Below are 18,738 nucleotides of genomic sequence, written 5' to 3'. Positions count from 1 at the left end.
CTGAGTTCAACCCACTCCATATATAGCTCCCAGTCTTCCTTAGCACGATCAAATTCGTCAGCTATCCTGAATGATGCCATCGCTATATTATTTACACTTTAATATTGCTAGTTGTGCGTCTTTTCCTGGGTACTATACACGTCCCTCTGATAGTGTCCCCTAAATGTCGGTGCAATTGGTGATATTCTCTGATATACAGGTTTGTACTCGTCGCCAATTTGTAATGTCTTTGCAACTATATATCAATTAGATAAAAGCACACACATGGGAGATGGCTTTAACTGATGTATTTGCATTTCAGCGAAGGAGGGAGAGAGGGAACAATGCGCATGCAAGATCAATACATATTGCTAAGGGGAGTCATTGCTCTAAAAGAAATAGATTCATACATTACAAGATAGAGGCAATTAAGAAGCTCTCAGGCACATGAATGAGCCTGCGGGATGTGAACCATGTGCAGATGCTGTTAGCGTAATCGGTTCAGTACAACATTGTGGGCTGAAGGGCCTGTTCCTGCGCTATACTGTGCTGTGCTCCCTGTTTTAGCGTGGCCAGACAAGGTTCATTAGTTATTCATTCCAAAAAATGTGTTTACCTCTTCAGGAGGTGGATTTAATAATTCCATGATTTGTGAATAATTATTGGTCTCGGCCCACAACGTCGACTGCTGATTCATTTTTATAGATGCCGCCTGACCTGCTGAGTTCCTCCAGCATTTTGTGTGTCGCTCCAATGATTGTTCAAACGGTTTTGGAATATATTGAAAAAGACATTTAAATGAATGGAAATTCAAGATTCACGGTTCAAATTTATCTGTTATTTGCACCATCTAAATCTTTCGCTTGCGTTAGCAACCAGCTTGCTCGGGTGTGTGCTGTCACCATATATTCTAGAAGCAACTTAACATGCCAACTGAGTTCAGCAGAACAACACAGAGCACAACAAAAGATTCGAAGTACGTTTATTATCAAAGTACGTATGCAGTGTACAGCCCCGAGATTCATCCTCCCGCAGACAGCCACGAAACAAAGAAACACCGTGGAATCTGTTCAAAGAACGCTTCGAACGCCCAATGCGGAAACAAAAGAGCAAATCATGCAAACAGTAAAAAAAAAGAGAGAATAGCACACAGAATATTAAATGTCAAACTCCAGGAATATTCAGTTTAGTTCATTTCAACTTAGCGGTAACTCCCTGTAACCCCCCCCCCGTGCACATACACAGTCCGTTAACACCAGGACAGGCTTCCAGCCTCCAGACTCCATCAGACACAGACTCGGGACTCCAGCACAGGGTTTTGACCTCCCCAGTGAAAATAAGAGTATTAGAGGAAATTCTGTTGCATCAGTAAATCTACTGGCGTCTTCTCGTGCTTGGTGAAAATTTAACAAAAGTAAAACAAGTCCTTTACACCAGGAAATAGGACTTGTACCGCTTGTACTCCTCAAGGCCGGTTTGATGATTGGGATCATATACAAAATACAAGAGGAACTCAACAGGTCAGGCAGCACCTGTGGAAATGAGTAAACGGTCAACGTTTTTGGCCGAGACCCTTCCTCCGGACTGCAAGGGAAGAAGGAGGGGGAGGGGATTGAGGACGAGCTTGATGGTGTTTGGTGAGGCCCGGTGAATGGGGGAGAGGGCATGAGGTAAGAAGCTGGGAGGTGATGGGTGGAAAAGGCAGAGGGCCGAAGCAGAAGAAATCTGATTGGAGAGGAGAGTGGCCCACGGGAGAAAGGAAAGGAGGAGAGCCACCAAGGGGAGGTGATAGACATTCAAGGAGGAGAGGTGAGTGGCCAGAAACGGAAATAGATGAAGTGGGAAGGGAGAGGGGAAAAAATAACCAGAAAGAGAATGTGCCCTGTCCCACGACTCATGTATTGTCTTGATATGTGTAGGGCTGGCACTCTGCTGTGGTGCTCTTTGTCCTATATTTAGAGAACGCAAAAAGACTTGTGATGTCATGTGCCATAGGCACACTGAGTCACGGGGCTGTGAAGTGTGATAACTCTGAGCTCTGGGGTTTCCCTGTTTGGGGATGGCATTAGTAGTTTCACGTTGAGCTCTGTCTCCTGCACGGTCAGCTGACCCCTCCCCGATTCCGGTGGCCCTGGATTCTAGGGACTAAAGGAGAAATTGAAAAGCAGGAAAAAGGCGCGAAACAGCTCAGGAGATGGAGAGAACACTAACATATTAAAATTAGACAATAGACAATAGGTGCAGAAGTAGACCATTCGGCCCTTCGAGCCTGCACCGCCATTTTGAGATCATGGCTGTTCATCTACTATCAATACTCGGTTCCTGGCTTGTCCCCATATCCCTTGATTCCCCTATCAATAAGATACCTATCTAGCTCCTTCTTGAAAGCATCCAGAGAATTGGCCTCCACTACCTTCCAAGGCAGTGCATTTCCAGACCCCCACAACTCTCTGGGAGAAAAAGTTTTTCCTTAACTCTGTCCTAAATGACCTACCCCTTATTCTCAAACCATGCCCTCTGGTACTGGACTCTTCCAGCATCTGGAACATATTTCCTGCCTCTACCTTGTCCAATCCCTTAATAATCTTATATGTTGCAATCAGATCCCCTCTCAATCTCCGTAATTCCAGCGTGTACAAGCCCAGTCTCTCTAACTTCTCTGCGCAAGACAGTCCAGACATCCCAGGAATTAACCTTGTGAATCTACGCTGCACTTCCTCTACAGCCAGGATGTCCTTCCTTAACCCTGGAGACTAAAACTGTACACAATACTCCAGGTGTGGTATCACCAGGGCCCTGTATAAATGCAAAAGGATTTCCTTGCTCTTGTACTCAATTCCCTTTGTAATAAAGGCCAACATTCCATTAGCTTTCTTCACTGCCTGCTGCACTTGCTCATTCACCTTCAGCGACTGATGAACAAGGGCTCCTAGATCTCTTTGTATTTCTCCCTTACCTAACTCTACACTGTTCAGATAATAATCTGCCTTCCTGTTCTTACTCCCAAAGTGGATAACCTCACACTTATTCACATTAAACGTCATCTGCCAAGTATCTGCCCACTCACCCAGCCTATCCCAGTCACCCTGAATTCTCCTAACATCCTCATCACATGTCACACTGCCACCCAGCTTAGTATCATCAGCAAACTTGCTGATGTTATTCTCAATGCCTTCATCTAAAATTGTGACATGGGACCAGAAACAGAGTGAGAGCAGAATGATCGATTTGAGATTGACACACATAAATATTGAAAACAATAGCCATTTGACATTACAATGCTATTGTAAACACAGCTGACAAAAAATAGGACAGGCATGAGGAATAGATATTCCTGGATGCAAGGAGTTCAGGAAGGATAGGAAGTGAGGGTATGCGGCAATATTGATTAAGTGCAGAAGAAATTGTCCTGGAACAATCATAGATTCATACAGAAGTACAGCACAGAAACAGGCCCTTGGCTCCATCTAGTCCCTGCCAAACCATTTAAACTGTCTGCTCCCATTGTCCGGTAACCAGATCATAGCCCTCAATATCCCTACCATCCATATACCTCCTGTCTGCCCCCATTCTAACTGCTGTCTAAAGGAGTACCATTTTAGACATTGAAATTGAGCTCACATCCACCACTTGTGCTGGAAGTGGTAATGCACTCTCTGAGTGAAGAAGTTGCCCCACATTTTCCACTTAAACTTTTTGCCTTTCACCTGTAACCCATGGCCTCTAGATCTAGTCCTACCCAACCTCAGTGGAAAAATCCTGCTTGCATTTACCCTATCTATACCCCTCATAATTTTGTATACCTCTATCAAATCTCCCCTCAGTCTTCTACGTTTAAATCAAGCACAATGTTCTGCAGTTTCAATCTGAGTATCACTAGCAAGGCCAATATTCATTACTTCTCCTTAATTGTCCTACAGAAATTCAAGTTCAAGTTTATTTCTATCTGACTGTTCATATGTACAATCAAATGAAATAACTTTCCTTGGGACCAATGCACACACACACACACACACACACAACATATATCACGCACAGCACACAAACCAAAATGTTACCATAAATAAGTTAATAAAATACTACTCAAAATGCATGTAGTGTGCGGCACAGGTAAACAGCTCGCTGTCCTGGTGACGAGATCTCAGTGGTGGCAGGGTATTCATTAGTCTCGCAGCCTGAGGGAAGAAGCTGTTGCCCAGTCTGACAGTCCTAGTCCTGGTGCTCCTGTCCCTCCCTCCTGATGGTCGTGGGTCAGAGATTGTGGGACGGGTGGTAGAGATCCTCAACAATGCTTTGGGCTCTTTGTATACAACGATCCTGGTAAATGCCAGAAATAGTTGGGAGAGAAACTCCGGTAAGCCTCTCAGTGGTTTAACTATCGTCTGTAGGGTCTTGTGGTCCAATGCCTTGCAGCTTCTGTACCACACTATGACGCAGCCAGACAGCACACTGTCAGTGGTGCTGCTCCCGTAGACAGTTGTTAGATTGGGGGTGGGGGAAGGTAGTGAAGGTCACCTTCCCCAGTCGTTGCAATCCTTTGGGCAGGTGATCTCACACTGCTGTTTGCAAAGGGGTTCCAGAATTCCAGAGGATAAAGGAACATTTCCACATTAGGGTGAGGTTAAACACGTTGGGAATCTGCAGGTGGACTTACACACCTGTTTGCCTTGTCTTTGGTGGTGAAGGTGGCGGGTTCTGGAGGAAGTGTCAAAGTAACTCGACAAGTCACTTCAGTGAATTTTGTAGATAGTACGCACTGTAGGTACTCCGTAGGGGAAGAAATGAAAATGAATGACTTGGGAGGTTGAAGGGGTGACACAATATCAAAAGTTCCAAGTAAATTTATTATCAAAGTACATATGTCACCATGTACAACCCTGAGATTCATTTTCTTGCGGGCATTCACAGTAAGTGCAAAGAAATACAATTGAATCAGTGAAAAACCACACATGCCAAACTGCAACCCACAAGCTTCCGTGTGCAAACAACAATAAACTGTGCAAATACAAAAGAGAAAAAAAGCAAATGTAATACTAGGAATAATAATAAAAACAAATAAATAATAAATATCGAGAATGTTTGATGTGGGAACAGTTCACTGAAGGGGTGAGTGAAGTTATCCCCTTGGGTTTAAAAACCCGCTGGCTGAGGGGTCATAACCATTCCTAAACCTGGTGGGGTCAGTCCTGAGGTCCTTTTACCTCCTCCTGGATTGTTTCAAGCCTCCTGAGGGACGTTGAAGTTGCAATCGTCCAGGTAAGTGGACCATGTTCAATCATGTCCCTCCTCACTTATGCTTTCGAGATGGCGGAAGGGCTCTGCCCCGTCAGCAGGTGAGTTTCTTGCAGCAGAACACACAGACTTCTGGTGAGTGTTCAAGCTACTGTGTGTGACTGATCCTGTTGAGTTTTTGATCAGTGGGTGACCCCTTAGGATATTAGAAGATAGAACATCGAACGCTACGGCACAATACAGGACTTTCAGGCCACAACATTGAGCAGGTCTTTAAACCTACTCTAAGATCAATCTAACCCTTCCTCCTACATAGTGCTCCATTATTCTATCATCCACGGGCCTACTCAAGTGTCTCTTAAATGTCCCAAATGTATCTTCCTCTACCAACCCTACCCCCCCCACCACCTAGGCAGGGTGTTCCACGTACCCACCACTCCATCTTACCCCTGACAGCCCCTCTATACTTCCCGTCAAACACCTTAAAATTAAGCCCTATCGTGTTAGCCATTAGTATCTGATTCACTTACGTGGATACCATCTGTATATTTGAGACTTTGGACTTGATTTATTGCATTAACTTATTAACTGTTTGAACTGTGTTCGGCTCCTATGAGTTAGAAAGTACCTAATGATTGCAGATCCTCTTTTCCAGTTTGTCAGCGATCGCCGGTCAGTCATGGATTTACACAGCACAGAAGCTGACACGTTGACCTAACATGTCCGCGCAGAACTCCTTAGCCATCTATGAACAGCTCCAGTGTTCACCCTGTGACAGACGAACCGGACCAGGCCATGTCACTCAGGGACTGGACCATATTGTTTTGTTGTGACAGTATGTTTTTCTGCTGCCATAACTAAATGCGCTATGTGTGCCGTGTGTGACTCTTGGGACTGTGTTTTGCATCTTGGCCATGGAGTAACGCTGTTTCATTTGGCTGTCTACATACGTAGGGTTGAATGACAATTAAATTTAAACTTAATCCTTTCTACCAGCATGAGGTTTACGCCCTTGTCTGCTTTGCCTGTTTCATGAATCTTAAGCATCTTGATTGTTTCTGACAACATTACCTCTTCTGACACTGAGTTTCAGATAGCAACCGCCCTGTCTGTTAAAAAAAATCCCCTTAAATCCCCTTCAAAACTCCTCTCTTTTTGTTTTTCTCACATGGCACATGCAGTTCTGACTACATATGCCAAATATAATTTTCTGCGGTTCTTGATTAGTTAGGGTATCAAAGGTTACAGGGAGAAGGCAGGAGAATGGGATTGGAGAGGGATAATAAATCAGCCATGATGGAATGAATGGTGGAGCAGACTCGATGGGCCGAATAATCTAATTCTGCTCCTATGTCTTATAGGTTTTATGGTCATATGCTCCTACAGTGTAGAAAAGTACAGCACAGAAACAGGCCCCTCGTCTTGCCGAACCATTTAAACTGTCCACTCCCATCAACCTGCACTGTGAACACAGCCCTCCGTGCTCCTATCATCCATGCACCTATCCAAACTTCTAAACGTTGAAATCGAGCTCACGTGCACCACTTGTGCTGGAAGCTCATTCCACACACTCACCACCCTCTGGCTGAAGAAGCTTCCCCTCATGTTCCCCTTAAACTTTTCACCTTTCACCTTTAACCCATGATCTCTAAATGTAGTCCCACCCAACTTCTTAAGTAATGTAGAATACTGCAGGTCTGGTTCACTGGTTTATTGGTGGGACTGACAGTGGGGGAGCTGTGTAGCTTCTGCTGTTGGGCGCGCCAGGCCCTTATGCTGTGTGTCATCTGTTGCAGCCGGTCAGGGAAGGAGGTGATAGAGCTGGAGTCCATGCTGGGTTTGGCCTTAGACCCGCCCATCAGTGCTGCTCTCCAGTGTTTGCTCACTGGAAGACAAGCTGGATTGTGTTCATCTGCGGCTATACTAGTATGTGGTGAGTACTGCTGCACCATCGATCTACATGCCATCACACTCAGGGGCTTGGGATATATATATACTTTGTAATGGTATGCTTTTCTGCTATTGCAACTTCATGTGCTGTGTGTGTGTGTGTCTGTTGCTACCACATTTTGCCACTTGGACCCAGCGGATCGCTGTTTCATTTGGCTGCATTCCTGTGTGTGGTGGAATGACCATTAAACTTGACCTTGAACTTACGGTCACCCGTCTGCCTCTTCCGTTGCAGGGACAGCCCAAGCCCAGCCTGTCTCCCTGTTACTGCAGTTCTTCAGTCCAGGCAATACCCTGACGAATCTTCCCTCGCCTCTCTCGAGCGTAGCCGCATTGAACAGAAACGCGGATCGTGCTCCAAGTGTTGCTCGAACAGGTTTTGTAAAGTTGGAACTAGGCATCCAAGCATGACACCTCCTTCACCAGCCGACCAACCCGAGTTCCAACTCGCAGGGGCAAAAGCAAGATTGAATTTTCTAGGCAATAAGATCAATGAAAGGAAATTGTTAAGCCGAAATGTTGCCAAGTGTTATCTCTGAGCATAAATGAGGAATTCACTTTCTTCTTAGAAAACTGACACTGGCCCGTGCTGACCCCTGCTCCTAGTTACGCCAGGAAAGAGGAGCAAATGGTAGAGTTTCAGTTCAGCTGGAGAATGAGGCAAGAGCAAGACAGCAGAAAGATTTGCGTGATCTTTCTGCATGACAGAGAAATTAATGGAGGAAACCGACATGGCCATGGGGAGGAATGTACAAGCTCCTTACAGACAGTGCTGAATTGAATTCCAGACTCTGAAGCCTTGAGTTGTAATGGCATTGCGCTAATCACTATGTCGATTCATTTGAGGAGTGATTATTGTTTCACACGTTCTGAATCAGGACACTGAAACAAATTGAAAGGTGCACATTGGGGTGTAAGGCGAGTCCGACTCTCAAATCAAGCTCCATATATGGATACGTCCAATCATGTGAAATGGTTGTGTTCAAAAACCAAACATATTGGTTTCAGAGAAGACCTCTCCAAACGAGGGAGGGGTAATTTTACTCTCTAAGTAAGAACTGGATTCGATTGTAAACAAGATGGGAGAGCAGAACCTGATTGGATGAGGACTAACCAATCAGGAAGGATGGACAATGGAGGTATAAATACCACAGGACTAGGCATGGCCAGGCATCATCACTGAAGCAGTTGGCAGAGCCTGTCATCGAAACATCAGTTATAATCAATACCTGTACCTAGCTGGAAGCCTGAGAAGAGTTTATTTGTCACATGCTCCGGGAAAGCACTAAATCCTTTCTCATTTATCTCGACGGGGAGGAAGTTCACCATAATATTTGGCACTTTGAATCACTGTGTAAAGAGAAGGTAAAGCTTCTTTGTTCTTTAGACTTCCTTCTGGGATGCTGGGACAAATAACAGAGAGTCTCCCCAAGGAAATAAGACGATTACGCACGACATTCCTACCGAATGGCTACGAGGTGAAGGAAATCAATCCTTTTGACCAACAGAAAACCAGGAAACCTAACAATGGGGAAGAGTCCGTCATTACCGGCTGTCTTCCCTATATTTCCACACTTTCTGGAAGGATTGCCAGGATCATGAAGAAGTGCCAGATTAGTACCATCCACAAACCCGTACGGAAGCTCAACTCACAGCTAATGTGGGTCAAAGATGACCTGGCAGTCAGGTCAACTGGCATTTACAGGGTTCCCTGTGAATACAGAGCAGTTCACCAGATGGGACACACGGTGGAAACCCGCATCAAGGAGCAGAGGAGATGTATCCGTTTGGGTTTCCTGGAGAAACCGGCAGTAGCAGAACACAGCACTCGCAATGGCCATGGCATTGACTTCGATGGCACAAAAGTACTGAGCCAAGCCAATGGCTTTTGGGACCGCCAGTTAAAGGAAGCCATTGAAATAAAACTGGAGGAAAAGAATTTTAACAAAGACCAAGGTCTCGCTCTAAGTAAGAAATGGATTTTGATTGTAAACAAGGTGGGAGAGCGGAAACCTGATTGGATGAGGACTAACCAATCAGGAAGGATGGACAATGGGGGTATAAATACCACAGGACTATACACGCCCAGGCATCATCCCTGAAGAAGATGGCTGAGCTTGTCATCGAAATGTCAGTTATATTTGATATTTGTACCTGGCTGGAAACCCGAGAGGAGTTTATTTGTTAATTTTGCTCTCATTTACTGTGCATAGAGATGATAGTATTTCACATAAAGTCTCAATGGAACATATAACATAAAACATATCCTTCCAGGCAGGTTTGCCAAAACTGTCAGGGAAAATTTAAACTAATTTGGCAGGGGTTTGGGAACCAGAGTGATAGGGCTGAGGATGGGCCGGTCAGTTTACGAACAGAGGCAGTGTGTGGTGAGACTGCTAGCAAGGACAGGCTGATGACAGGGCAAAGTTGCAGTCAACGGGATGAGTTGAAGTGTAACGAGGGACCAAAATTGAGAAGCATGACTGAAGGTGTTAATACTTGAATACACGCAGTATACTGAATAAAGTAGATGATTCTGTAGCACAGTTAGAGATCGGCAGGTATGATGTTGTGTGCATCTCTGAGTAGTGGCTGAAGGAAGATCATAGTTAGGAGCCTTGACATCCAAGGATACGCATTGTATCGAAAGGACAGGCATTTAGTCAAAGGTGGCTCTGTTGGTAAAAAATGAAGTCAAATCCTTAGAAAGAGCTGAATAGGATCAGAAGATGTAGAATCCTTGTGAGTAGAGTTAAGAAACTGCAAGGGTAAAATGACCTTGATGGGAGTTTAGTAGAGGCCTCCGAGCAGTAGCCAGGATGTGGGCAACAAATTACAATGGGAGGTAGAATTAGAATGTGAATCAAAATCAGAATCAGAATCAGGTTTAACATCACCGGCATGTGTCGTGAAATTTGTTACCTTAGCAGTAGCAGTTCAATGCAATACATGATAATATAGAAAGAAAAAAGTAACTTAAATAAAAAAGTAAATCAATTACAGTAAGTATATACGTGTATGTATATTAAATTGTCAAATTTTAAATAGTGCAAAACAGAAATAATATATATTTTAAAAAGCGAGGTAGTGTTCATGGTTTCAATGTCCATTTAGGAATCGGGTGGCAGTGGGGAAGAAGCTGTTCTGAATCGCTGAGTGTGTGTCTTCAGGCTTCCTGATGGTGACAAAGAAAAGCAGGCATGGCCTGGGTGATGGAGGTTCTTAATAATGGACACTTCCTTTCTGAGACAGTGTGGAGGAGATATTATCACCAAACTGCACAGTTTGTGGTCTTCCAGTTAAGCAAGTCGAGGATCCAGTTGCAGAGGGAGGTACAGAGGCCCAGGTTCTGTAACCTAATGATCAGAACTGTGGGAGTGATGGTGTTAATCACCGAACAGCATTCTGACATGGGTGTTCGTATTGTCCAGGTGGTCTAAGGCCAAGCGAAGAGTCATTCATATTGCGGCTGCTGTTGACCTATTGTGGTGATAGGCAAATTGCAGCGGGTCCAGGTTCTTGCTGAGGCAGGAGTTCATACTAGCCATGACCAACCTCCCAAAGCATTTCATCACCGTAGATGTGAGTACTACTGGGTGATAGTCATTAAGGCAGCTCACACTACACTGCTTAGGCACTGGTGTAATTGTTGCCTTTTGAAGCAGGAGGGAACTTCCAACCATAGCAGTGAGAGGCTGAAAACGTCCTTGTATACTCCCGCCAGTTGGTTGGCACAAGTTTTCAGGGCCTTACCAGATATCTCATTGAGGCAAGGGTTCACCCTTCTGAAAGACAGCCTGACATCGGCCTCCATGACAGAGATCACAGGGACACTGGGTGCTGCGGAGATTCTCACAGCTGTGGTGAAATTCTCCATTTCAAAGCGGCAGAGGAGGTGTTGAGCTCATCTGGTAGTGAAGCGTCACTGCTACTCATGCTATCGGGTTTCTCTTTGCAGGTAGTAATGTCCTGCAAACACTGCCAGAGTTGACGTGCATCCAATGTCACCTTCAACCTCACTCAGAATTGTCTCTTCCCACTTGAAGTAGCCCTCCATAAGTCATACCTGGTTTTCGTAGGCACACACTCATCCAGACAGGTTTTAATGAAGTTGGTAACATACTCATCCGGAATCGAAGACGAATCACTGAATACCATCTAGTCCACCTATTCAAAGCAGTCCTGTAGGCACTCCTGTGCTTCCTTTGTCCAAACCTTCTTGGTCCTCACTACTGGTGCTGCAGTCTTCAGTCTCTGCCTGTACTCAGGGAGTAGAAGTACAGCCAGGTGATCAGACTTCCCGAAGTGAGGCTGTGGAATAACACGGCAGGAATTCTTGATGGTGGTGTAGCAATGGTCCAGTGTGTTGTTCCCTCTGGTGCTGCAAGTGATGTGTTGATGGTAATTGCTTAGTGGTTTTTTTCAAGCCGGCCTGGTTAACATCCCCTAAAATGATGGCGAGGGCGTTAGGGTGTGCTGTTGAGTGCACATTTGTCATTGGCCTGTGATGGCTATCAAAATGATCACCAAAGTCTCCCACGGCAGGTAAAATAGCCAGCACTTAATTGTGAGGTGTGCTGAGCATGATTGGGACATTTGTGCACCAAGAGGAGTTGATCGTGAGGCAGACACATCCACCTCTGCTTTTGAGAGACTCGACAATCTGTTCCTGACAGTGTGTAGTGAACCCGTCAAACTGAACCGCTGCGGCCGGTACGGAAGGGGATAGCCAGGATTCCATGAAGCAAAGGACGCTAGCGGTCCTAATGATCCTCTGATACAACACCCGAGCTGAGATCTTCGATTTTAATTACTAGAAACTGTACTTTTGCCAGCAAGATAGTTGGCACTGGGAGTTGGAACCCCTGTCTTCTTAACTGTATCCCTGACTGGCAGCCATGTTTCCTTCATGGAGTCCGACAAGCAGTACGGCCGCAATTAGCATTGTTTCCAATGGTTTTAAGCACTGATAGATTGGTCAATTGCATTAAAACACCTTTAGTAACTGTATAGACCTTGGAAGTAGTTGTGATACTCAGTTGTATCAGGCTGAAGCCAGAATATTTAATCATATCTGTCGACCTGTGCCACATGAAATCGCGGCCTTCAAGGAACCGTGGTTGAATGGCATGTCAAGAAAGAAACATTACAATTTTCAAGGAGGATTTCAATAAGTAGGTGGATTGGGAAAATCAAGTTCGGGCTGGATCCGAAGAGAGGGAATTTTTAAAATGCCTTTTAGAGCAGCTTGTGGTTGAGCTCTCTAGGGGAGAAACAATTCTGGCTTGGGTATTGTGTAATGAACTGGATTTGATTAGTGAGATTAAGGTAGAGGAACTGATAGGAGGCAGAGATCATAATACGATAGAATTCACCCTGCATTTTGAGAGGGAGAAGCTGAAGTGAGACGTATCAGTATTACAGTGGAGTAAAGGGAAGTACAGAGGCAGGAAAGAGGAGCTGGCCAAAGCTGAATGGAAGGGGACATGAGTAGGGATAACAGCAAAACAGCAATGGGAATTTCTGGGAGCAATTTGCAAGGTGCAGGATGGATACATCCCAAAGATGAAGAAGTATTCTAAAGAGAAGATGAGACAACTGTGGCTGATAAGGGAAGTCAAAGGCAACGAAAAAGCAGAAGCGAGGGCATATCATACAGCAAAAATTAGTGGGAAGGTAGGAGATTGGGAAGCTTTTAAAAACAAAACAGAGGCAACAAGAAAGCCATAAAGAGAAAAAAAAGATGGAACATAAGGGTAAGCTCGCCAATAAACATCAAAGAGGATACAAAAAGACTTTTCAGATACATAAAGAGAGATGAGACTTGATATCAGACTGCTGGGAAATGATGCTGGAGAGATAGTAGTGGGGAGCAAAGAAGTGGCGGATGAAATTAGTTAGTATTCCACATCAGTCTTCACCTTTGAAGACACTAGCAGAGTGCCAAAAATGCGAGAGTATCGGTGGAAAAAGTGAGTGTCGTTGCTGCGACTAAGGAGAAGCTGCAAAGTCTGAAGGTAGAAAGCCACCTAGACCAGATGGACTAAACCCAGGATTCTGAAAGGCATCGCCGATGTTCCAAGAATCAGTAGATTCTGGAAAGGTCGCAGATGACTGGAAAACTGCAAAATGCTACTCCACTCTTTAAGTTCAAATTTCAAAAGTAAATTTATTTTCCAAGTACAAATATGTCTCTGTATGCAACCCTGAGATTCATTTTCTCGTCGGCATACTCAATAATTCCATAATAGAATAATAAGTGTAATAAAAAAAATAAGATCACACCAACCTGGATGTACAACTAATGTGTAAAAGACAACAAACTGTGCAACTATAAAAATAATAAATAAATAAATAAATAAGCAAGCAGACAAACAAACAAGCAATAGATATCAAGATGAAGAGTATTTGAACATGAGTCCATAGGTTGTGAGAACATTTCAATAATGAAGTGAGGTTGAGTGAAGTTATCCCCTTTGATTCAAGAGCCTGATGCCTGAGGGGTAGTAACTATTCCTGAAGTTGTTGGTGTGAGTCCCGAGGCTCATGTATCTTCTCCCCATCGGCAGCATATCCTGGATGGTGGGGGTCCCTGATGATGGATGAGGGGTGGGAAATCCGATTAAAAACAACTTTGCTTTCTCCCAGAGCTGCGGAAACTTATTTTGAACATTGCTGGTCCTCCAGCTATTTTGCTTGAGCTGTTATAACACGCACGGGTCAGTAGAAGGCAAACTGAGCCATACTTGCTGCACAGGGACCCGCCCAATCTTCAGCTTGTTTACTCACATTACCACAGCAATGGCCATGCCAGGCTTTTTATACGGTATTAAACCACCTCTCACCCTGCAGGGTGTGAATAGTGATTGTGCATGGTCAAGGAGAAAGAGAGGGTTTCCCACCTCCCCGACACACACACACACTGTTGTGTTTGATTCTTTTTTTTATTTATAAAGTAGTAAATTTATCATACCCCACTCAGAAACTCCCAAGGCCCCCAGTTTCTTGTTTTGTTTTACTTGAGGCCCCTCTGACATGTGGCCCAGGTTGAGAACCACTGGTCTAATCTGTCTATGTCTCTCATAATCTTATAAATCACTAACAGATTATAAACATTTTCTGAATAAATGTCAAAAGAATAAAATGCTGCCCTGTCAGCAACTGCAAGAACGTAGCCTTAAAAAATAACAACATAACTAATTATTCTGTGTTTTGTTACACAAATATCAACAGAAGTACGAATTTAATTAATATGGCTAATTGGATAATGTGCTTTCGAACCACACACATTCCTCAGGTTAGAAGACGACACCTCAAATTCCATCTGGGTAGCCTCCAACTTGATGGTATGAACATCAATTTCTTTAACTTCCCACAATATTTCCCCCCTTCTCCTTCTGCCCCCCTCCCCTCCCCCTCCCCTCTCCCTCTCCCTTCCCTCTTCCCTCATTCCCCACTAAGCCCTCTCTCCTCTTCTCCTCACCTGACTATCACCTCCTCATGGTGTCCCTCTTTATTCCCTTTCTCCCATGGGGTCCACTCTCCTCCCCTATCAGATGCCTTCTCCAGCCCTTTGTCTTTTTCCACCTATCACCTCCCAGCTTCTTTCTTCACCACTCCTCCCCCACCCACCTGACCACCTATCACCTCCCAGCTTCTTTCTTCACCACTCCTCCCCCACCCACCTGACCACCTATCACCTTCTAGCTTGCCCTGCATTCCACCCCCCCCCCCCCCCCACTACCAACCTTCTTATTCTGGCATCTTCCCCCTTCCTTTCCAGTCCTGATGAAGGGTCTCGGCCCAAGATTCATTGGCGTGTTTATTCATTTCCAATGATGTTGCCCGACCTGCTCAGATCTGCCATCATTTTGTGTGTGTTGCTCTGGATTTCCAGCACCTGCAGAATCTCGTGTTTATAATGTGCTTCAGAGCCACCTGATCGGAAATGAGACACAAACCTTTGTGTCAGTCACTGCTGGAACTGCTTTGTGTATGCCACAGTGATTACTTCTCGTCTCTTCAAGTATGCGGTTTCTACTTCATCTACCTGATACTCATGACAGTATTATTCATCTCACATCCTGTTCTGCACCGGTCACACTATGGGTTTCCCTGGTCTCGTCAATCTGCAGTTTAGATCAAAAGAATGTGAATAATTTTATCACAGACCCAGAACTCATCCCTACACATAAGCACAAACCTGTTCAGTGGCATTTGGTCCCTGGGTTAATCATAAACATCTGAGGTACACAAGTTCAAATTCCACCCCCTCCTGCCCAAATGTGTCAGATTAAAACTTGTTTGTCAACCAATACCTGATCGTACAGTGACAAGGCAGATAGAAATTTACCCCAGCTGCACGAGTTGTTGTTTTAGCCTGTTCAGATCTAGCAAGGTTATAATCTGTACATCTCTCAGAGCTGGGGAGGAGTAAAGTTCATTGTGAGTTGTAGGACAAAGGAAGGGAAGGCCGCTGAGGCCTAGACTGAGCATTAGGCTGGAAAGTCAGATTCAGATACATTTGTTTATCACGTGCATGTTAAACCACCGAGCGGGCTTGATGGGCCGAATGGCTTAATTCTGTTCCTATGTCTAAATGTGACATTTGCATTTTTTATTTAGAGATACAGCGTGGAACATGCCCTTCCGGCCCAGTGATCAGCACCACTCAGCAACCACTCCTAACAGGTGATGTCGGAAATGAACTCCAAAGTCCAACTCCAACACATGTCGTCACACATTCCGGTGCTGACTTGACATGCCCACAATGTTCAGCAGATCAACACAGAACACACCAAGCAACAAAACAACAACAGCAAAACCAGCCCCTTTCCTTCCCCCCCACACGCATACACATACTCCAGGACAGGCCTTTGGTCCTCCAAGTCCAGAACAGACCTCCAGGCATTCAGGCTCCAGGCTTCAGGCATCGGGCTTTGATTTCCAATCGACCCTCAGGTTTCAATCTTCGGTATCAATCCTCGGACTAGCCAATGATGGGACCCAAAGTCTAGGCTTGAACTCCGGGTGCGATGACTGACCAGCCCTTGTGTCATAGCCCAATCTTTGAAAATCACACAATAAAATGAACGGAAATAGTACAGACCCACGGCTTGCATAACATGAAGTATTGTTGTGAAATTTTTCTTTATCCACTGTGATGAAATCTCTGCCAGTTAGCTGGTACTGTGTGAATTTTAAGGAGAAACAGAAAATCTTTAAGGGTGTCTCTGATGAATTACTCTCATCTGCATTCACTAAAGAGAAAGATGTTGTAGTTGGAGAATTGGAGTTTTGGGGCAGTCAACTTCTACAACGTGGCATGATTACAAAAAGATGTTTAATTGGGCCTCAAGTCGGACAAGACTCCGGGACAAACACACTCTTGAATTGGACCTGTTTAGGGTCACTGGCAATGATGAAGAGGGCCTCAAGCTACCCTGTACAAGGTCTATGAACCCATCAACACTACATCATTATTCTTGCTTTCAGTTTGCACTACTTCTCTATTTTTAATATATATTTCTTATTGCAATTTATAGAATATTTCATGTATTGCACAGTACGGTTGCTGCCAAACAGAAAATTTTACAACATATGTTATTCAGCTGGATCCGAGTTACAGTATTGTGCAAAAGACTCAGGGTGCGTAAGACTTTTGCCCGGTACTGTCTTTGTCAATGTGGAGCAGACAGCAAGTTTGTATACCTGGCAGGAGCAAAGGACTTAGGGGATGGTGAGGATGGAGCACTGCGGGAGGGGTATGGGACAGGTGGCAGAGAAGGAGTGCTGGAGGGGGGTGCTGGTGCAGACACACACATCCCTGAGACACCAGGCAAGGTCATTTGATTCCAAACGATTGGTTTATTGATCATTACAGAATGTGTCTCTAGTGCTTCCTACTTGATCTCCTTTCCCTTCCTCATTTAGGCCAGAATTAGGCCATTCAGCCCATCAAGTGGGCTCCTTACCAACCCAACCGCTTGACAATAGCCACAGCTCTACACGCCATCCTTAGACATCAGGAGAAGGATGCTTATGTGAGAATGCTGTTCTTGAACTACAGTTCAGTATGCAACACCAACACTAACGCAGTGGTGTCAAGAAAACAACCTCTCCCTCAATGTCACATAAACAAAGGAGCTGGTTGTGGACTACAGGAGGAATGGAGACGGGCCCACCCCTATTAACGTCAATGGATTTGGGGTTCAGCGTGTGAACAGCTTTAAGTTTCTCGGTGTAAACATCACTGAGGATCTCACGTGGTCTGTACATACTGATCGTGTGGTGACAAAGACACAGCAGTGCCTCTTTCACCTCAGACGGTTAAAGAAGTTTGGTATGGGCCCCCAAATCCTAAGAACTTTCTACAGGGGCACAATTGAGAGCATCCTGACTGGCTGCATCATAGCCTGGTGTGGGAACTGTCCTTCCTTCAATCGCAGGACTCTGCAGAGAGTGGTGCGGACAGCCCAGCGCATCTGTAGATGCGAACCTCGCTCTATTCAGGACATTTACAAAGACAGGTGTGTTAAAAAGGCCCGAAGGATCATTGGGGACCCGAGTCACCCCAACCACAAACTGTTCCAGCTGCTACCATCTGGGAAGCGGTACAGCAGCATAAAAGCCAGGACCAACAGGCTCCAGGACAGCTTCTTCCACCAGGCCATCAGACTGATTAATTCATGCTGACATAACTGTATTTCTATGTTATATTGTTGTACATAATATTTATTATACTAATATAAATTGTACATTGCACATTTAGACGGAGACGTAATGTAAAGATTTTTACTCCTCATTTATATGAAGCATGTAAGTAATAAAGTCAATTCAACGCAAATAAATGCCAACATTGCATTTGCCTTCTTTACCACAGACTCAACCTGTAAATTAACTTTCTGGCAGTCTTGCACAAGGACTCCAAAGTCCCTTTGCATCTCTGATGTTTGAATTTTCTCCCCATTTAGATAATAGTCCTCACTATTGTTCCTTTTACCAAAATGCATTATCATTCATTTCCCAACACTGTATGTTGAAATCTGCCACATTTTTGCCCGTTCTTCAATTTGTCTAGTGCTACGTCCACACTAGACCGGATAAATCTGTAACTGAAACCTCTTCTCTTCGTTTTGACCCTCCGTCCACACTGAAACAGTGTTTTCCTCCCCTGAAAATGGAACTTTTCTAAAACGCCCTCCAGAATGTGTAAATTTGAAAACGCCACTTGGGCAAGAGTGGTGTGGACGGGGATAACCGGAGATCTTTACAAACGCTGTCATGGCGTGCTGGAACAGAAGGCAGCATTTCATTGTTTTCTTGAACACAACCCCCACACACAACCTAACAATATCAGGCAACGAGACTGAAGCCAGAAGGGTTAGAAATGTACTCACCAAATACTTCGACCCATAACTTACTGAATAAATAAGTATACTCACTTTGCCCTGTTTTCTGTCCTTGCTCGTATGAAGGTGGTTTACCTATTTATGCAAGTACTTCTCTGAAGATAGATGTGTAACAGCCTAATGTAACATTGTATGGAAATACAAGATAACACTGATGTAGACATAC

The 18,738-nt window shown here is 44.6% G+C and overlaps 1 long non-coding RNA gene across 2 annotated transcripts in view; it reads right to left on the bottom strand.

Moving 5' to 3' along the window:
* LOC132401172 (uncharacterized) overlaps positions 1–18,097 on the bottom strand; it is a 99,460-nt gene extending 81,363 nt beyond the window's left edge. For both annotated transcript variants that reach the window (XR_009514509.1, XR_009514508.1), the window contains exon 1: positions 14,910–18,097. This is a non-coding gene — a long non-coding RNA (uncharacterized LOC132401172). The remainder of the gene's footprint in view (positions 1–14,909) is intronic.
* Between the last annotated feature and the right edge of the window lie 641 nt (positions 18,098–18,738).

Source organism: Hypanus sabinus, chromosome 10 (genome assembly GCF_030144855.1).
Source record: "Hypanus sabinus isolate sHypSab1 chromosome 10, sHypSab1.hap1, whole genome shotgun sequence".
Classification (NCBI taxonomy): Eukaryota; Metazoa; Chordata; class Chondrichthyes; order Myliobatiformes; family Dasyatidae; genus Hypanus; species Hypanus sabinus.
This window is presented reverse-complemented; position numbering and strand designations above follow the sequence as displayed.